Source organism: Chanos chanos, chromosome 7 (assembly GCF_902362185.1).
Source record: "Chanos chanos chromosome 7, fChaCha1.1, whole genome shotgun sequence".
NCBI classification, from domain to species: domain Eukaryota; kingdom Metazoa; phylum Chordata; class Actinopteri; order Gonorynchiformes; family Chanidae; genus Chanos; species Chanos chanos.
In genome coordinates, this window is record NC_044501.1 from 25,099,421 (window position 1) to 25,122,425 (window position 23,005).

The following is a 23,005-nucleotide window of genomic DNA, read 5'->3' on the forward strand; positions in this document are numbered from 1 at the left end:
GGCAATCGTGAGAAGCCATTAAGTTACCCGGTGTGTAGTATGCAAGCTTACGCTGTGTGACTGTATTGCGCCCCGTCTTGTATAGAAGTACGTCAGTTATGCCATTTCTGATTGCACGATTGTACATATCATAACCACAGTGTAGTTTGCTGTGTTGCTTGCCCAGTGTTATGTGTCTGTATAGTGACAAAGTTATAATTGTATAATGCTGTATAACTAATATTATGTATATCTGCCTTTTGTTCAGACCACACACACACATATATACACATACCCACAAATACCTCCAAACCTGCAAAGTGGTCAAGACTATGCCAATACCCATTAAACGAGTTTAAAGGATCAGATGTGCCCTGTTTCCCTGTGTTCTGACCGACACTCCGTGGCGACGGCCAACCCCCACCCTTGAACCAGTACACACCCTCCACCACAATACTTCTGTGAATATTCATGGACCAAATCATGATAATCCGTGGCAAGTCATGTGTCACTAACATCATTTTTTTCTTTTATATATATATATATATATATATTGTAACACATTATGTTATGGTTCACATGTTAGCCATTAACCATTATGGTTCACATGTTAGCCACTTTCTTACCGTTGACGAGTAATCCCCTTATTCTTGGCATATCCTTAATAACAGACTAATAGGTCTCAATCTTAACTTACTGATGCATAGTAAGCATCAAGTCAGACCACTTATAGCCTCAAAATATACTGTCTGAATATGTTACTTATGGTGCCAGAGTAAGTGTAAAATAAGTATTCATATTGACAAACTTCATTGCTATATTTCCCAGGCCTTGGCTGCTATGGGCTAAAGCCCTTTTCATCCAGGACATGGGTTCCCTGTTCTAAAGTGGAAGTTGGTTTAATGGCAACAAGCACATTACTATCATTAATGCCTGTGACTTATAGGCCTCTTGAGAAGGTTCATGAGATGCCCATCTTGTCACCACGTCATGAAATACAAGAAGTCCTATGGAGGGAAGGAGCCAAAATGGTAAGAATGTGCTTTTGAGTTATGTCTGTATTGTTCATAGGTGTAACAGACCTATTTAATGTGCGCTACAGCACATTGTCCAGCTCACTGCCTTATTGTTATATTGGGCTTTTTGAGAGCCCAGGATATTTAGCTGTTTTGCTAACTTTTGTGACTAATGTAGTCAATGTAACTGTAAAAATACAATGGTAACACTAGCTAAGATAAATTAGGACATTATATTCTGGAACTGAATATTTGCAAACAATGGACCCAAGTTTATCAGTTACATAAAGGAACACAAAAATGACTGAGATATTGTGCTGATGACATTCCTACTCTTAGTTTTACACCTTTTGTCAGTTCAGATATAAGGACAAGCAGCCTAACTGTGGCATCACACATGTATAATTTCATAGTCCTACCATTTGTACTCCTTAGGATATGCAGTGATGCTTGCCACAAGAAATGCTTTAGCAGGAGCATCCGCAGTGGTTCATTATTTGCTCAGTCCCACATTAGTCTGCAGACGTGGATGCACTTTATTTACAGGTGAGTGACAACTTAGTTGTTTTAGATCATTTGTATTGTTGCCTAATGGCAGTATAACAAAAGACCTGAACAGGTTTCACTGGAAAATTTAATGGATTTTTGTATATAATGGAGTTCAATGCATGCTGTGTTTCTTTGCTCAGGGTCTCCATCTGCGTCAAATACATATGCTGCAAAAGGGCATTACTGCAAGCTCCACTACATTGACAAAGCTTGCATATCGGCTGCGTAGCGTTTGCAAGGCTGCAATGAAAAGAGTAAGATGAAGGGGTGACCAGAGACTTGGGAGAAGACGGGAAATTGTGTTAATTGATGAAAGTAAATTTGGCCATAAGCAAAAGGTATAGTGATGTTATTTGTTCAGCTATTAACAATGTCTAATTAATGGAGTTAAATCAAAGGTTTGTGAGTTCCATTTTCTTCCCTGAGTCCATTTTTTAACTGGATGTGGATTTTATTTATTTATTTTTTTAAATAGTATAACAAGGGACACTGCAGTCATGCCTCATGGGTATTTGGGATGCTTGGTGTCAGAGAGGAGAGGAGGAGACCTATTCTTAGGGTTGTAAGATGTCGTTCAACTAAGCAACTCATGCCTGTTGTACAGAAGTACATTAAACCTGGAGCCACTGTTAATTCAGATGAATGGAGGGCCTGTAGATGCCTGAACGATGCTGGCTACAATCATGTGAGTGTCAACCATGAGGAGTTCTTTGTTGACCCTGACACTGGAGCACACACTCAAAATATTGAAAGATTCTGGGGACTCTGCAAAGCTTCCATATGGAGACTGAGAGGAAACAGATCCGAGAATATGCTGAAAGCGCATCTAGATGTGATCGAATGGATGTACTGGCGGGGAATAGAGATGGCCATCTTGCTATGCTCATACATGACATAAAAAATACCCTCTGTGAAGCGATGAAAGTATATCTGTGACAATCATACTGTCCTGTATTTTCAGAACACGTGCCAGGATCTGACAGAAACTTAAGGTTTTCAAGAAGGATCCCTGTGTTTAAACGAAGTTATAGCTCAATGTGATAATGATCTGTCTGAATACACTGTTAGCTGAGACAGAGACACACGTTTGTTATGTTGTTTTGAAGAACTGATTTCACTGCAATGAAAGTCTTACTAAAACTATTATTATTATGCAGCTGGCTATGGAAGCTGCCACCTTTTGGCCACCAAGTTATTACTAAATTATGAACATATAAATGTCATCAAAAACTGTCCTGTTAATGTTTTGTATTTCTATTATTGTAATTAGAAAACAACCTTTACTTCAGAACAGGGAACCTGTTCTTAGGTAATACTGAGATATTGGCTGTTTATTAATGGCTATGAGTTTTCATCATGTCATTCTTATTAGGAGGAAGTAAGCTCTGACTTTAGAATAGGGAACCTGTGCCTGATCAATAATGACATAATTCATAGGCATTAATGATAGTAATGTGCTTGTTGCCATTAAACCAACTTCCACTTTAGAACAGGGAACCCATGTCCTGGATGTACAGGGGACTTTAGCCCAAGCAGCCTGGGCAATGAAATATAGCAATGAAGTTTGTCAATATGAATACTTATTTTACACTTATTCTGGCACTATAAGTAATATTCAAACAGTATATTTTGAGGCTATAAGTGGTCTGACTTGATGCTTACTATGTATCAGTAAGTTAAGATTGAGACCTATTAGTCTGTTATTAAGAATAAGTGGCTTATTTGTTAAGGATAAGAAATCGATAAATACACACCTAATAATTGATTAAAGATGCTTAACACATACCTTAAATATATAATGTGGAATAACCTGTAATCTCTCCATAAATATAATAATAGAATAATAGTCTATGAATTTACACAGCGAATTGGTTTTTCTGTAGCCCATGTACCAAGGCCTTAAAAATGTACTTTTCTGAGATGAGAGCAAGAGTAAGGGAGAAAGAGAGAGAGAGAGAGAGAGAGAGAGAGAGAGCGAGAGAGAGAGAGAAAGGGACAGAGAGGCTATATTGATGTATGGTAAAAGCATATGTGAATGTGGGGTTTAGCTGACTGGCAGAGCTTTGCGTTGCACAAGGGTCTGCTCAAGTGTGTCTCATTTAAAGTTCCCAGGGTTTCCCCAGCCACACACTCCCAGTAGGTCTCATATGCAGAGCGTAACGTGGAAATTTCACCACTCACACATCAATTCCCACACCATTGCTCTCCCAGGATTGCAGAATCTCCTCTGTACTATTCCCCACAGGACCAGCAAAAATCAGTGGAATGACAGAACCCAGACAGACAAAACTCCCAACGCTCCAGCCAAACTTAAAACCCTCCAAATCTAAATCTACTCACCCATCCCGCAAATCTGTCTCTCCATTCCGCGGTGTGTGTCTAAAGGAAATAAAGTACACACACACGCGCACACACACACGCGCACACACACATCCGCACACTCACACATACACACACACATCCGCACACACACACACACACACACACACACACACACAGATGAATAAATTATAAAGAAGCACAAAGAAACCAGATACCTTGAACGTTCATCAGAACTGACAAGGGCAGGACTAAACTGATCAATTTTCAGAAAAGAGACAGAGAAACGGGGCATCGCAAATTCTGAATTTAATCAAAAACAAACAAGAGTATGTTTTGGTCCTGGGTTTTATAGACAGATGCAGAGACTGTGAGGGCGCAAATAAAGAGAAACTTTTATAGAACAGCAGAAACTCAGTGAGAAACTCAGCTGTTATGTCACACTCATAGCATTAAAATGCAGAGATATTTCTCAGGAAACCTGATTGTCCTTACCACATTACTCTCTTTCCCCCATTTGCTCTTATTTTCTTTAGTCTTCTCTTTCCTTTACCTGTCCCTCTCTTCTCTTATCCTACTCTCTCTGTCAGCCCTCCACTGCTTTTCAGTGCTGATGGATGAGTTGTAATTGCAGGTAGATTTGGGGGTCGTATTGTTTCCTTTTGCGCAGATCAGGAAAGGTAATCATGTGAATCTGGATAAATGTCCTCGGACCTCATGCTAAAGGTGAGCATTAGTAATGAGAAACCTCTTTCAGATACAGTCTAATAAGCAGAGGAAGTGTTGTAATTAAATTCTCATCAATCCATGCTCTTCCACCACTAATGAATGTATGAGTCATTATGCAAATTAATAAGTCATATTCAGCCAATCAATTTTGCCATGAACCACTGCAACGCAGGATATGTTCAGCCAAGAGAGAGAAAAATCTTTCCATTTGTGGACTTAAAACTGATTTTGAAAAACTGATGTGTAGGCATGTGCCAACTACCTGTGATTTTTTTGGTTTTGTCTGTATGTGTACATAAAGATATGGACATAGATAGATAGATAGATAGATAGATAGATAGATAGATAGATAGATAGATAGATGTGTGTGTGTGATCCATGTATTTGTCAACACTTTTTTTTTTTTGCAATATATTTGAAAAAATGTGAGAGGGCTCAAAATTGATAACTGATGGTGAGATGAGAATGTAACTAAAGACAAAGTTATGTCTCTTTAAACATGTATTTATTCTTCAGGTTGAATGAACCGTCCTGAGAATGAAAATGGGCAATTCTTTATACATTTTCCAGACAGTAGACATTGAATTCCAATCTGCAGTTTCTCTGAAGTGAACAGAGAGATAATGAAAGAGATGTCTGTGTTTCTATCCACATGAATCAAAGGAGAAACAATCAGTCAGTCAGAGAGAGATGCGTGTAGGATAGTTAACTTTGTGGCCCTTCACTGCCGATCTGCACCCTCTAAATATAATACCAATGCTCTAATTAAACTGAATGTTTTGTTTTTTAACACTGTGGTTCAGGCATGTGACACAGAGTGTTGGGGCAGCAAGACGGGAGGGAATATGGTTGCAGGATATAAACAAAAGCAGACGTGTTTACACTTTGATGCATGAGTAGTCAGTTACTTTCAATATCCATCGATTAGAGACGGCACTCCCACAAGTTTCCTCTCTCTCTCTCTCTCTCTCTCTCTCTCACAGGCACACATACACACACACACACACGCATGCACACACACACAAACAGACAGACACACACGCGCACACACAGACACACACGTGCGCACACACACACACACACACACACAGAGTAACAAACACGGCGCTACTGTCTTTCTTCCCCCATCCTTTTGTTTAAAAAGCAATTTATTTCAGAGATAAGGAAGCCTTGGGGTTAAGCCGACTCCATGCTGCTTGTTTTGTTTTGTTGTTGTTATGTATTAAATGCAAAAATCCATCAACTCAACACTTTTCTCCCATATGTCTTTTTGAAATGGGCTCATATCTTTTGCAGTAACGTGTAGCATCACAGCTTTGAGATATGATGGTGTATTGTGTTTCTTTTTGCACTGCTTCATAATTTGCCTCGTATTAGTCAGCCACTGAAGTCACTGTCACTTGAGTATTGCCTCTGTCTACTGGCCTTTGCAGTTGACATTTTAGCTAAGAAAAATCACTAAGCAACTCTCCACAGGGTCTGTGTTGTACTGCTGATACGTCAAAAGCCTTTGACTGTGACGACCCTGCTGTTCCTCCTCAGCATCTGTCTGATGTGGACTTTTGTTCACAATTTTTTACCTGCCGTTCATAGCTACAGAATGAGAACAAAATGGAGAACTGTGGCAAAGACTTTTAATTGGCAAGATGTTGGAGTCTGGGATACCTCATGAAGGAAGAAAGATTTCACATACTTTTCATCCAGAAGAGGGAAGGGCGCAATACAACATTTAAATGACATTTAATTGATGCCCCATCACATCCTTCTCAAATCAAAAGCGACATTGGTACTGGCAGGCTTCTCACAGCCTCTACAATTCCTTTTCCTCGCTTTCTCTCTCTCTCTCTCTCTCTCTGAGCCTTTAAATGAACATTCTATACCCAAAGCTATCCCATTTTACCCCAGTGTCAAGCCACACCTGCTTATGACTCCTTCACAAAGAGATGTGACAAAAATTTTCATCATAACAAAACGGATAGGTCTGGAAAACCAGGAGCCTGTATGGGATTAGTATAGTATCTCAAATATCAAATACCGAATACCTCTATCCTCTACATTATCCCAGAAATGAGCAAAAATTACCTTCATTTGTGAGAAACAGCCTTTTTCCAAACTTTTCGGACATAACATTTCCCAACTTTTTGCAAGTACTTTTGAAAGTTCCGAAAAGGATAAAAATAACCACCACTCCTCTTGCCACCCTTCCTTAGTAACAACAACATTGCTGCGGAGAAAAAGCTTGTCAGAGAATACCCTGTTGCCCAAGAACATCTGATAGGGAACAGACAATACCCACAGGTCTTTGCTTTGATCTGGTTCAGCAGGTTTAAAGTTCTAACTGCACTCCTAAACTCTGTTATCACGCTCCATCTGGAGTGACCCAGCTATGTTCATCATGCAGTCTTTAATGACATGGAAATAAACTTGCTCAGGATAGAAGAGGTCTAGAGGATAAGGTTACAAATAAACAGCGTTTCAGGAGAACACACATCCCAAGATGGTGAGACCAAGTAGCAGGCTTGCTACAGACAGACTGAATCCAGTTGGCCCCACCACCTCCAACAACAGCAGAGTGTCAAGGTCTAGGTCACCAACCCACCACAACATTATTTGCAACGTGTCCATTCTGGAGTAATTATTTTGATAGAGGAGCCTTTGAGAAGCCACTGGACGAAACCATCCTGGAGTAGACATTGAACAAGCCTTTACGTCACTCCTGCCTGGGTATACACATAAAACAAGCCTTTACGTCACTCCTGCCTGGGTATACACATCAAACAAGCCTTTACGCCACTCCTGCCTGGGTGTACACATCAAACAAGCCTTTACGTCACTCCTGCCTGGGTATACACATCAAACAAGCCTTTACGCCACTCCTGCCTGGGTATACACATAAAACAAGCCTTTATGCCACTCCTGCCTGGGTATACACATCAAACAAGCCTTTACGTCACTCCTGCCTGGGTATACACATCAAACAAGCCTTTACGTCACTCCTGCCTGGGTATACACATCAAACAAGCCTTTACGCCACTCCTGCCTGGGTATACACATAAAACAAGCCTTTATGCCACTCCTGCCTGGGTATACACATCAAACAAGCCTTTACGCCACACCTGCCTGGGTATACACATCAAACAAGCCTTTACGCCACTCCTGCCTGGGTATACACATCAAACAAGCCTTTACGCCACTCCTGCCTGGGTATACACATAAAACAAGCCTTTACGCCACTCCTGCCTGGGTATACACATCAAACAAGCCTTTACGTCACTCCTGCCTGGGTATACACATCAAACAAGCCTTTACGTCACTCCTGCCTGGGTATACACATAAAACAAGCCTTTACGTCACTCCTGCCTGGGTGTACACATCAAACAAGCCTTTACGTCACTCCTGCCTGGGTATACACATCAAACAAGCCTTTACGTCACTCCTGCCTGGGTATACACATAAAACAAGCCTTTATGCCACTCCTGCCTGGGTATACACATAAAACAAGCCTTTACGCCACTCCTGCCTGGGTATACACATCAAACAAGCCTTTACGTCACTCCTGCCTGGGTATACACATCAAACAAGCCTTTACGTCACTCCTGCCTGGGTATACACATAAAACAAGCCTTTATGCCACTCCTGCCTGGGTATACACATCAAACAAGCCTTTACGTCACTCCTGCCTGGGTATACACATCAAACAAGCCTTTACGTCACTCCTGCCTGGGTATATACATCAAACAAGCCTTTATGCCACTCCTGCCTGGGTATACACATCATTAAGCCTTTATGCCACTCCTGCCTGGGTATATACATGTCAGCAATCTGGTGCACACTGTAAAAGTTCATTAGCAGGCCTATACAGGACAGTAACAAAGCCATCCCGACCATTCTGTCCCACAAGACAGAGGCAACCAGACCTCTCCCTCTGCAGGACAACTGGGGTAGCAACCATTTGTTCTTGGACAATCTTCCCCAAATACATCTCTCCGCTTCTTTTTCTTAAAAATCATGTAGGCCCTTCAGACACTATAACAACTGGAAACCATAATAACCTTAAACCCCAGTTCGCAAGAACTGTGAATCTCCTTCTCTCTGTGGACCTTTCCCATTCTCCACTGTACTTTTACCATACTGCTTCATTCTTTTCCCAGCTGACTTTAGCCGAAGATACATTCTGATAAACCAAGTGAGAATCTGAAAGAACCCAAACATCTTCCCTCCCTCTAATGAAAACTGTCACATCATCTGTGTGCATCTTTGAGAACGGGAGAGAGGGAGAAACAGAGAGAGAGGGGGAAAGACAGGAAAAGAGAGAGAGAGAGAGAGAGAGAGAGAGAGAGAGAGAGAAATGGGCTGTAGACTTGGTCTTTTGTCTTAAGTGCTATTCTCATTCAGAAACACCATAAAGCATACAAAAGGAAATCAATAGAGAGATGGGCCTTTCTGCTTGGCTGGATTAGCCTGTACAAATTGTCTGGAGGAATTCATTTATTTACAGTATGTTATCATGCAAGCACAACATCCATCGCCAGTCCCTGCCGCATAACCTCCGCTGCCAGAGATGCTGCTCCCACTGCTGTCATCTGAGGTGAATTATTATCAAGAGAATCAACTCTGTAGAAATATGAGCAGTTTATTTGTGTTTTTTTAGGAGGATTTGTCATCACTGTTTTTTCCCCCTTCAAACTGTATGACTCAGAGGAGAGTCAGTTGTATGTAGCTGTGAAACAATTCTCTCCCTAAAACTGCATACAACATTTGATTTATTTCAGTCCCAGTCCTTCATGGAGACAATGCGTATATGTATGGATATACAGATTAACTACATATTGTAGGTCATAAAGGTTAAAGTTACTTGTCGAAGATTACCACACTGGGCAGTACACTGAACCAAAAGTAAGGTGTTCTGGTGTTATTGATCATATATGATAACTTAATAAATAAAAATGCAGCTTCTCAATGTGGAAATGGGTGCTGTGTATTTGTATTTCCCTGCACAACCAAACTGCTGCATTTTATATATACACGCCTGATTTTATGACATTAAACTGCTGCACTGCAAACAAACACAATACAGTTTACCCCCCAAAACCATCTCTGTAGTGAAAGTAGCTTTTTATAATCCTCCTTCCCCAGGAAAAAAAAAACATCAACAACAACAACAAAAAACGGAAAAGATAAAAACAAGAGACACCTAGTCACATTGAAATGTATAAAGAGCAGAGGGGGCAGGAGGGGCCATCGGACAGGGAAAGTGGCCCAGAGGGTCTGGTCCAATAGAGACAGAGTTTAATTTCATTCTCCTTTTTGATTATCACAGTGGGGACATGCTGGTGCTATCTCCCAGCGGCTGGCTACGCTTTGCCCAAGCACTTTTGCCTGAATCGCTCACTGCTCACGCGTATCTCTTCAGCACGACGTGAACCAATTCTTTTTTCTGTCCCCCCACCCCCCCACACACTTTTCCTCTCAATCTACTTCACCCTCCCCTTTTTTTGTAGTTGCTGAAAATGCCGAATCTCAACTTTTTGACTAGGAGAGATAGTATAGCTACCACCCACATCTCTCATTCCCTGCTCCCACTTTCTGTATCTCTCAGCCCCTTTTCCACACTTCAATCTCTCAGTCTCTCTCACTTCCCTTTTTTCAAGTGACATCTCTGTATTAAATTGATCAAAATGGTCTGGAATAGTCTTCAACATCCTTGTGATTGAATATAATCTCTTATCCACCACTTTCTTTTCTCTGTTGTGATTTGCTGTCTCCAGCTTCATCTCTCTCTCTCTCTCTCTCTCTCTCTCTCTCTGTCACCTTGCTCTTACAATCTTCTTAACTTTACACTATTTACACTCTTATTCTCCCTTTTGTCTATATTGTATCCTGAAGAGGTGTCTGAACTGCAGAACAAGAAATGGGGTATAGAATCTAATGAGCATATAAAGGACACTGTCTAAAAAAGAAAACACTGCTAAGATTAATCCGGGAGGGGGTTCGGGGATGGGATTAATTTGATTTCACCTCAACAGGGGGTACAAAAGAAAAAAGGGAACAAGTTCAGTGTGATTCTTATAAATCCAAATCGGAAAGTGTAGAGATCTCTGTAAATAATTAAAATTTTTATGTTTCAAACTTCAATTTGAGTCAGGGCAGACCAAGACAAAAACTACTGCAATTCAGTAATAAGCACCAGTTGTGTCTCCAGTATCACAGAGGCTTTGGTGTATGTATTTCCACGTACATGAACACCGTGTTGTCTCTGTCAGAGAACATAACTCATAACTCTGACTGACCACACGAGTTACACTCTCGCGCCTTAAAGGAATGAAAAAAGAGCACTTTGATTGCTTTGTACATTTATTGCTTTGAGCAAAGTTCAAGTGGCAACTTTTTGACAAATACTAAATACTAAAGCCTTATAAGGGGCAGCCCATCCAATCCAGCGGTTGTCATAGCAACCTCCCAACCCTCTCCCTATGTGCTAGAACAGCATGTCCTATAGGAAAGAGCACTCAGCTGCCTATTATGGTCTGTGTTGAGAGAAGCAGGAAGCTTGTTGGATTGGTTTTATGTGGCATTTAGGGTATGAGAGATATACCATTGCTGTGGTATGCAGGTGCCGTCACTCGTCACTCACCTGACAGTGTTCAGTGAAACAGATTCTGCTTACTGAGTGAATGTCAGAAATACAGAACAAACGAGAAGAGACAGAGAGTGAACACAAGCTGATTGTGTGTGTGTGTGTGTGTGTGTGTGTGTGTGTGTGTGTGTGTGTGTTTGCGTGTGTGTATGTGTAAGAGTAAAAGAGGATAAATTTATGGTGAACAGCACATAGCATTGACATGGAACAAATGAAAGACAGAGAGATAGAACAAACAAAAGGTTGAGGGAAATAGGGAAATAGAAAAAAGAAGAGTAAATAAAATAAAGAGCAAAAAATAAGAGAGAGGGAGGGGAAGGGCAGGGGGTGGGGGCAGAGAGACAGGGAGAGAGAGAGAGACAGAGAGAGAGAGAATAAAATCAGCTTGTGGATGAGTTTTCTCTGGAGTGAGGATTTGGGTCATTTGGAAGAGTATGGCTGAATCAGCAGCACCCGCTCTGCAGCCGTGCTAAACTTAATCTACTGAAGAGACCTACAGGCAGAAAGAGAGAGCGAGAGAGAGAGAGAGTGTGAGAGGGAAAAAAGAGCGGAAGGAAGAGATGAGGAGTAAGAGGGAGCAGAAAAGCAAAAGAGAGCAAAGTGAGGACAGGGCAAACTAAGATAATAAGGCTGGTTCACAATTAGACCTGAAACACACTCCACAGGGCTGTGTGTACAAAGACCTGACCGCGGCAGACAGGAGTTTTTAATGCTACTGTGAATACCATCGTATTCTAACAGAACCTTGTTTGTTCCTCTATAAGTTGCTGAAAGAGACAGTTACTTACCCTAAAACAAAATGCATTGTATTGTAGTCAATGCTTGCATCACATTTAAAACTTTGTAAATAAATATGTTTGAAGGCAGCAGAGAGAGAGGTCTGCTTTGCATCAGCGCACACACACATGTACACACACACACAGACACACACACAGAGTACAGTTTGATTTTTACCACAGAACAAAGCTGAATATCATTACAGAGCATTCTGCAAACCACGTTGTAATTCACCATCTATCCTCATGTTTTTCCTTTTCTTGTCCTGTATGCCTTAGTGGTTTAATAATTATCTCCTACAGAACTGCTCATACATATGTTTTATAAGATACAGAGTCAGAGCTGTAAGTGTCATTACTCATTAAGGGGAATATAGGACAAAATCCATCGGGATATGCCCAAAAGGCTTAGCTAATACCTATGAATGTTTGTTCTTCTACAACATTCTCAATAAAATCTTTAAGGGGGTTCATGCTCACCCGTGCTCCTTAAAGAGACCAACAGCTAGAATTCCTCCTGTCCTTCCACAGATCTGATCTCCTCCCAGTCCTCTACTCCCCACGCTGCTCCCCCTATTCCTACAATCAGTGGCCATTTATTTAAACAATGACTCAGTTACGATGTGAAATGTTAGAGATATTGAGGTACATTAGTTTATAAATATTTCTGTCATGCGTTTATGTGTATGATTTGTGGTTTGCATGCACTTTCACCAGAACTGTGCCTCACAACTATATTTGACTTCCACTCAGGCTGCTCCTTCTCCTCCTCAACTATCAGTCTATATCCTTAAAGGCCCTCTCCTGATCCTTATGGTAGCTGTGTTATATTACCTCTATTTACAGTCGTTTCAAAGCAAGGTGTTTGCACTTATCCTAAATGTGCTTTCCTTCTCCTTTATAATGCTTCCAAAGTCCCCCCTCTGAAACTCATGTGCACATGCCCACTACAGTAAACAGAGGGAAATTTCCCTTCAAAGATATTCTCAGTCCTTCAATCATTGTCTCTATGTTGCCTTTGCCCTATCATACTGATATCAGTTTTCATAGTACTGGTTTTTGGGTAGGGGTCTTGTCGGCTCTCTTTAACCCCTACATAGGACATCATAATAATGGCATTAATATGTTAAGGTTATGAACCCCATGTCCTTTCTGTCTAATTAGAAATAAAGGTTAATAGAGGTTACCTCATCAACCCTTTTGATTCCCCTCCTGTCTCTCCATATTTCCTGAGTCCCATTGGATTGACTAATGTTTGACAGGTGCCTCCTCAGGTCAGGTCCTGTGGCTGGTGCCAGAGAGATGATTGCCTCTGATCCACTTTAATGGTAAACCACACCATTGGGTTAAACCAAACTTCAGGTCAAGAGGCTTTATTGGCTAAAGCTGACATTACTGATGCCTTCAAACCACTGGCCTTTGTTAAGTGTCAAATGCCAATCACAATTTTATTTGTTTAGCCTCTGGGTTTAGGAGCTTCATGCACTTTCAGTTGTATGACAGAGGCTTTGTGTTGGATATTACTCAACATCTCCAAGCTGCTTTTTGTCTTCTTCTTTGTGTACGTTTCTTTATAGGCTGATTGTTCTGCAAAAACTCCGTTAAAACCAAGATCAATTCTGTATTTGCAGAAAAAGCCATTTAGTGAACATGACATTCCCCGCATGGAGGTTCCTTGGAATTCCTTGGAATCGTATCAGGCACTCCTGAAAGGTAAGCTTCAGAACTAGTTGCTATTTTAGAACCCTTTCCCATAGAGCCAAATAACGCCTGCAGTTTAAGATTGTGAAAAGCAAGATGCTGTCTGTTTTCCAGCAAAGTCTTCTATGAGCATAATTCTGCAGAATACCACAGGATCACAACAGGTAGATTTAGAGTCCTCAATGAACATTCTATCTATCTATCTATCTATCTATCTATCTATCTATCTACAGAACACTCTTGTTCCAAAGAATAATGTAAGGGGCACTTTTTTAATGATCTAGTACAAAGATGAAGTTCAAGTTCAAAGTTCAAGTTTATTTAGAGCCCAACATCAGTAATTAAAGTCTCAAAGGGCTTTACATGCCCACAACAAAGAAAACAGGACAGCACCCCCTGACTTAATCCTCATAGTGGGCAAGAAAAAATTCCCTAAAAACCCAGGTGTAACAATGAAAAAAATGGAAGAAATCTCGAGACGGACCCCAGAGAGTGAGGAGACCCCTTCCTGGCCAGACAGGTGTGCAATAGGTGCTGACCCAGTGGGCAATTACAAGTAATACAATCATAACGCAAACACACTGGCAGACAAAATAAAGACAACAAAAGCAGGACGTGGAGGATGGTGATGAGGAGGAGGCTAACAGGGAGGAATGAAGAGGACAGAAGGGAGTGGGGCACACCTGAAAAGAGAAGAAAATGGAAAGAAAAGTGTAGCTTTGCTGCTGATTGGTTTGACTTTCATAGGTTGATAAAGGTATGAGAGAAATGTTTTACTTTTGGAATGTAAGTGAAAGAGGTCAAAGGCTCCTGGTTGTTCGGGCCTACTGCCTTTAGGTGTCAGTGTTGTACTGTGAGAAAGTGGCTCTTTCACTGGCACTGAAAGTGATACAGTGTGAAAACTGGAATAGGAATCTTTGCTGAGCAGCCTATTGTTGTTACTGAAGGAGGAGAGGCTTAAATTCAGCAGCAGATGGACAGAGGCCATAGTAACACTTTATAACAGTACGCTCCTAGTAATGTGTATGTGTTCATGTGTGTATGTGTTCATGTGCATTTACAGGTGTGAGTATAGGTGTGATGCACCTGTGTAAACTGCAAACCCGCAAGCATGAATGCGTGTGTGTGTGTGAGAGTGTGTGAGTGTGTGTGCATATAGAGTTCTACACACCAGATTGTTCTTTCTTTTCCTAAGTGAGATACTCTGCCTCCTACACACTGTCACAGAGGGCTACCAGCCTTTCTCCTCTGTATACATGTGCAAGCATGTGCATGTCTGTGTATGGGGGTGTGTGTGTGTGAGAGAGAGAGGGGGAAAGATTTTCAGCTTGTGGAATGTGTCAAGTTTTGCATAGCATGGCCAGAAATGTGCTTGTGAATGTATTTCTGGGTAAGTGTGCGTGACTTCAGGGATCTGTTTATGAGTTGTCTCAATCTGTGAGAAGGAGGGAGAGACAGAGAGACAAGGAGAGAGTTAGACAGACAGAGAGAGAGTGATGATGTACAAGCAGTCTGTACTATTTGTGTTCACTGTGAGTCAGTCACACACGTAAACACAAACATGCACACTCACACTTACACACTTACACACACAGAGAAAAGGAAAGGAAAGTGTGTGTGCGTGCGTGCGTGCGTGTGTGTGTGTATGTGTGTGTGTGAGGCTGTCAGATGTAATGTGATGCCAGTCAGATATCTTTACCCATAGCTCACAGGCTGGTGTGGTTCCTGCCCACTGGGTTCTGCTCCTCAGACAACAGCAGTTGTCACCATCCGCCAATGTCATTATTAAGATCCTAACAGCATCGTCACAGCCAGGAGAGATGGTTGAATTACAATGATGCCTTTACAGCCTACAGTCCACACCCAGGATACACACTGTATTGGAAATACCACCAATGTGTGAACAAGAAGTTTTGTGAAGATGGACTCCAACTTACATGTGCAGGGCCATGTGGTCTGCATTCTGCAGGGAAAACTTTAATGTATACCAAAAATAAATACATATAGATACAATAACAACTGCAACAGTGATGGCAAGCTGGTCTTCATGGTGTTAAAGACTGGTTGCTGAGCCACACTGTCTTATGCTGACTTTAGCTTTGGACATTCCTACAGATGTATTTTCACTTGAGTTGAGGTTACTGGGAGGTCACCCAGCTTAGTTCATTCTCCAGACAACAATAAGTTTGTTTGTCCCAGTTCGGTAATGGGCTAAGGACTCTGAGGGTCATCATCATCATTACCATCCTGATTGAGATCATCATCGTCGTCGTCATTGTCGTCATCATCATTAGTGTCCTTTAAATAAACACCAATGACCATGGTCCATGCATCATATTCCTCCTCTGCATTATCGTCATATGCACAGCTGTCACCATCATCATTGTCATCATCATCATCATCATCATCATCATTATTTTTGTCTCACATATAGTGCATCTCATCTTCATATCTTCATCAGTAATCAATGTTACCATTGTATCTTGCTCTGCTTTTCCTCACCCACAGGGATTGAATTTGAAGTATTCATTGTTTATGCAATGTAGCACGTTACATAAACAATGTGTTTGACTATGAGTCCAAATGTGGCTGTGTGTGTGTATGAGGTCCCTTATTGTGAACTCTCTTTGCCTCAGAAGAGCTACTTGTCAATCAGGTCCAGGCACAAATCAGTACAGCACTAATGAATGAGCCTGCCCACGCTGCTAGTGCCAGGGAGAGGGGAGGAAGCCTGCTGAGTTAAACTGTTTCCTCTGTCTACAAAAGCACACTAGTTTTGGGCCAGCTTATTACCGTGGTTACGTGCTGTAAAGCAGAACCTCTTCTTTCTTTACAATACATTAAACATTGATATATCCCAGGCTCTATTCAGAGCAGGAAGAAGCTGACATGCACTGCATGGAAATCAGTCCCAGACTGCCACTGAAATCCTGCTGCTTGCCACCAGCCCCTAAATATTCAGGATACTCCTCCTGCCATTAAAGAGAGTCTTTCTCTGGGTCCTCAGTGTGCTACCATGGAGATTTTTTAAGAAAGGCTTTGAATGATTCTGTCATTTCACACAATTTTAAAATAATACATAGCTGGAAATATTCATGTCTTGAAACGCAACCTCTCTCTCTCTTTCTCTCTCTCTCTCAAATATGCACACACCTCCACATGGTCTGCTTGCAGTGTATCATTACACAGTCCACTTTTTTTCAAGCTCTACAGAGTCTGTGTTCCCATGCCTCAGTCTCCCTCTTCTCCTCCAGGCTGCGACGCTATGCAGAGGACAGCAGATGCTGCCACTGAATGATGTGACAAGAATGAAGTGTTACAGACCTGGGTCAAATGGTCGCTTCTGAAAGATTGGATTTGCCAGTACCATTTGGTTCCTTTCCCTTGCTTCCTCACCCAAAACCATAAGAAAATATAATGGGGTACCACAACGGAGGGCATAATACTAACTCCATGATAGTCCCACTTGGGGTTTGCTTGTCATTGAACGAAGAGCAGGAGGAATGAGAGATGAATATTGGGCCTCTTCTGGCATGAGCAGGAACTCTTTGTGCTTGTAGAGTATTTTATCATTTGACACATTTTATACAGTCACACAAAAAAAAACAGTTATTTACTATATGCATTAGCCTAAGTTAAATATTTAACCTAAGCCTAAGTTTAGCCTAAGTTAAATATTTATTTTATGTAACTGAGTCATACCACAGTTATACTAGTATACAGTACTGCAGATGCATTTGTGGAGAATTTTAAAGGATGTCTTACATGCATGATATCATGTGCTGATTCTGTAATCTGTGAGACTTTACCCCCTATGGTGTCCTTATCATGTCAGCTTTTAAAAAAAACAGACCTATCAGTACAAAAAAAACTTAATATAATTCATGTTGTTAAGCTTTTGAAAGAATGAGATTACTGCATGTCTGCAATTTAAGAAAGAGGCATCAAGAGAAATTTCTGAGAGAGAGAGAGAGAGAGAGAGAGAGAGAGAGAAATCTTGTGGACACATCCTTACACTTATCAGCTAAAACTGACACAATGTTTCTGTCAGACTTAAATATTAATTCTGGTGGCACTGAACACAAAATAAATCCGTCTACTAATCGCACTGTGAGATATATGACGGTAAAAGGTTTTGTGTAAATTACCAAGAGATTAGTTCCTTGACTTTTTTTTTTAAGTGTCCTTAGTTTAAAAGAAAGAGACATTTCCTTGTACACCCTAAATTCTTCAAAACCTTGCTTCTCTCTCAGTCTCACATACATATTTGGCACCAAAAGATTTTTCCACTATCTGCTGGTACTAATCCTCTGATTGTCTCTGGTGTGAGCAGACGGTGTTGACACAGCAGAAGCAAATACCCGGATACTCCTGATAAGAAAACTCCAAAAATGAATAAATAAATAAATAAATAATAAAAAAAAATATATATATATATATATATATATATATATATAAAAAGTTTGTTATGCTATCAGTAACGTGTCCAAAAACCAAGGCACACCTGCAGTTAGTCAGGGATTATTGTGCATTAGGAGTATATCTGGATAAACTGACACAGAAAAGCAAAGTATGGTAAACTTGTCTTTAGTTACATTTCTTTTTGGATGGTTGCTCTGACCCATTTTCAAAGGCATTTATTTGAATATCAATGTAAAGAAGTGAAAGTAGAGACCCAACCAAAAGTATCGCCTTAAGGAATAACTCGTATAATGTACAGCTACACCACTGCAGACCATGGTACAGATCAGCTCACTTGGTTGTCAATTTCCTTCTAATTATGAAGCTTTCTCTGAAAGCTAATTTGCTGGTCATTTTAACACAACATTCCATTTTTTTATTGGAGTTCCAAAGCCTCAAATAACAAAATAATAACAATAAAACTCTTTAGAACTTGCCGGCACGGGCCAACCAAATGTTTTAGCAAGTGGCTCTTAAACCAAACTGGGGTAAGTGGCTTTTAAACCAAAACTGGGATAAGTGACCCCCTCCATGGAGAACTTCCAGGGCAACAATCAGTAGTTTATATTACATGCCACAGGGAAATCACATGACTATGATGCTGCAGTGTGGTCTGGGAGAGCTTGGAGAAGACATAAATCTCTCAGGAGTGACGTTATGATCTGTATGACTGACACTATAAGTTCAGCCAAGGGGGAAGATTGTGCTATTACTCTTGGTATCTGGAAACAAACCTCTGGACAACTGACAGGGACCTCTTTTGGTGATACAGAAGGTTGATTACCAATGAAGTTACCTAGTTGCCTATGAAGTCACCTACCCAAACAAAAGGCTCAGAGAGTTGAAGGAGCACAAAATGAGAAATTGAATGCAACCAGGAGGAATACATATCCCAGTAGGACAAACTCTATCCAGAGCACAGTGAGCTACATGTCTACCTGAGCCTCAACGGCAATCTCAAAATATTGTCACAGGATATCCTTCACTGCTCAAAGACACTGCTGGGAAAACTGGAAACACAAAACACCTGAGACACCATATATCAATCTGAGAAGGATTCATAGAGTTCAGTCCAGTCCTTACAACCCTGACGGAAGCTGTCATTACAGCTTTATCACAGAGTAAGGCCAAGTAAGTAGTCCGAAAATTCTGAGCCCAGTGACACTGTCTACTACAACAATGACACTATTAAGTCTTTGACCCTCTCTAAGCCCTGCTGGATTCCCATGAGTAGACAGGACCAGTTTGGCCAGTCACTTCCTCCTCTTTAGCAAGCTCATCTCCGTTTGTTCACATCAGTCATGTGGAGGCTCCCAGCACACTCTCCAGTATATTTTCCACCTGCTGAACTCCACTGATAGTTCTAACATTCTGGGCGCTGTCAAGGTGACCTGGTGCCTAAGTGTTATGGGTTGAGAACTTGTAGGAGGACTCGGAAAGCTACTTCCTCAAGTGCTGAATCTGAGAAATCTGGGTAGCTGAGTCTAGCAGATGATTAAGATGTCATCCTTTTGCCGGAGCCCCGGATGCCCAAACCACTAGCGTGGTGATAGTGACCCAAAATCCTTCCACTCCTTTAGTCCCAAATCCAAGAGGGCCTGTAGGATGTGGTCTTCAAGAACCAGAGCTAGTGGAACTTCCATTTCTTCCTAGCTCCACCAGGCAACCATCATTAGGCAGCCATCTGAAACTGCCAAGTAAGGCACCCAGGGTGGATAACCTCCATTGACAGGCATTTTGATGTCCTGTCACAAGGTGTCTTTGAATCCTGGACTCTCTCCAGGGGTGGAGTTTTGCTGTTAACTTGGGAACTTGCCAAAGGATCTTGAGGGAAGAGCACCAGCATCTCAGCACACCTCACTATCGGCTGGCTGCAGTGCTGGGAATGCAGTGGTGAGAAAAATGAGTTTCTTTAACAGCTATATTCTAAAAACGCATGGTATAACATCACCCAACGCAGAACGCACAGCTGACTTGGGAACTAAACAGGGAAATAGTAAAAACTTATCAAATGTCATAAGCGATTTGCAGGGGTCTCCCACTGCAGCTACAACATTTACTACTGGATTCCTATATGGAAATGTCGTGACATTCTCAGAGTGTGCTCACAATATGTGGGGGCTACATTTGTGTCCTGAATCCTGGCTTGGACCAAAAACCTTCTGTAAAAGACAGACTGTGACCTTAAATGCTTAATGATAAATGTAGATCAATGAATCACTAAGAAAAGCAAAACATTTCGTTCCACCTTATAGCGGTAAACAGCAGACTGAGAGAGGGTTACTTTTAGTTGGGCGCCAGACACCCGCTAGGAGCATCACAGAGAGAGAGAGAAGAAGAAGAAGAAGGTAGAAAAATTAAAGAAGAATAGTATAGTCTACTCGAATCATCTTTCACCCCTATCAGACCGCATAGGCATCTAGTAGGGCCTAGATTCACCCGCGGCCTGGCACAGCTAGCTCTTATTCTCAGGGCAGTCATACAATAAAGAATTCCCCTCAATATTTCAAAGCAGTATGAAAACAAAAATAGGGACCATCCAACACCTGGGTCCAGTGAGTAAATATATTTACAGCTGTTAAATATCCAGAGAAACAATGTGTAATTATCCAATAACCACCGTGAAAAAAGAAACCCAAAAACAAAAAACAAAACTCAATGGCAACACTCAACACCAAACGCCGAACGACCCACACAGAACACAATACGTAATGTACAGCTTTGGTCACAAATATTTACATATATACATAAGACCGACTGAGGGTTCATTTCTCATGAGAAATAATTCGACAGGAGGAACAACAACAAACAAACAAAAAAACAAACAAGCAAAAAGAAAACGACCTCCGCAATGTTCGTCCCTCACCACGGAGAGTCCGGTTAGAAATGTAAGGTTGCCAACCATGCGAACGGTGTTTAGCAGATAGCGAGTGTGAAAGCGAGGATAGTCACCTGGGAAAGTAGGGGGAAAGCCAGCAGGAAGAGTGAGGGGCAGAGCAGCAATCCAATGTGGGGTCCAACCACTACAAATCCATGAGTGTAATGCGGTTTAGTGGAGAGAAAGAATTTCCAAGCCGTACGGAAACGAAGTAGCGCATACTGAATAATCGACTATTAAAATAAATGAACAGTAAACGCCTTGGTGACTGGGAGAGAAAAACCAACCGCGAGAATGCCGTTTCGAGTTTTCCCTCCCCTTTAGCAGGAATCACGCCCCTTCCTATATTCTACGGTGGCCCTTTCAGTCACGGCAAAAAGCCAATGACGTAATGGCAATCAAAGAAAAGAAAGAAAAAGTTTGGTGATGGAAAGTGACAGGAAAGGAAAGCGTGATAGTAAACAGAAAGCCAGTTATTTAGCGGGAGAAAAAATAATGAGCATGACACGGTGAAGGGTCCGTGTCGATCGCCACAACCTCATACAAGTAATTTTCTAGAATTGACCATCTCCTTACATATGGAATAGAGGGGTCAAGACCTTTACCTCTGATATATCTGTGTTAGTCCTGGACAGGTCAAGACATGAAACACTGGTGGTGACAACATCTAATATGAAGATCTAACATCTATACCACGAATGTAGTACCACGGGGATCAGTGGAATTCCTTATTTGGAACTGAATGATACAGATGACTTCAGTCCTTTTCTGAACTTGCTGATAAGGAGGGTATCTGTAAGGGGTTCTAGCTTTTTAGCAATGCAAAATATTGACATATTGACGCAGAAACATTGTAAACCTAACTAGATTTTGATTTAGAAATGACTGGTCATGAAACAAAATTTAGAGATGTACCTATTAAACATCTGTATACAAAATTAGTTGCTACCAGACATGCATTTGATTATGTGATAACACAGAAGGAATCTGCTATTTTCTATGCAAATTACAAATGGCATGGCTCAGGTAACAAGTATGGATGACTCTTGCCCACCTAGTCAAGCACAGACCTACTTATTATCACTGTAATAGACTCACCGGGCTATATACATATCAGCACAAAGAATATTAACAAAATAGTAGCAGACTATTACTTCAAAGTTTATAGCTCATCAACCACCAAAATTAGCTCAAAAACTCAGGAATTCTCTTTAAAACGTATTTCACTCACAGAATTATTGAAGAGGAAAAGGTGATACTCTCTAAAGATGAAAGAGCAGTAGGGTTTAATGATTCACTGATAAGAATTGGACACCAGTTTTAATATGTTAAAGATGTGTCCACATTGATATGCGGACTCCTGGATTGATCTAAATGGACCATTAACCAGTCGATGGCTGTAACTGCTGAAGTTGCAAATCGGTTGACTGAAGATTTGCTGCTAATTCTATGCAAATATAAACTAAGCTGCTGCAGAAGACACTGATCTAACGTTATAAGTCATGTTACTTTCAAAATAATAATGACTGCCTCTCATTTGCTAATAAATCTGCACAGCATCTCGTGTTGACCTTTTACCTTTTACGAGAGTAACGTTAGCATTGCTTGCGAGGTAAAAACAAGAACAACATGTCCAACAATGCCGTCACAGTTTACAGTGCACCATGAAATCTAAAATCTAAAGTTTTTATAAAAAGGAAGGAAAACTGGACAAAAGTCTGGCCATTCGTAAGGTCTGTAGAACAGCAATTAAGTACAGCAGTAATGTCAAAATATTTGCTCTTACAGCAAGTCTTTTTTGTCTAACTCTGCTGGAAAAGTAATAAACACAATGACACGAAATTCTGAAATACGATGAAAAAAGAAAAAAGTCATAATAGTATGATAATAAAGTCGTAATTTCATGAGAGAGTCATAATATTACGAGAATAAAGTTGTAATTTCAGGCTACGTTTTATTT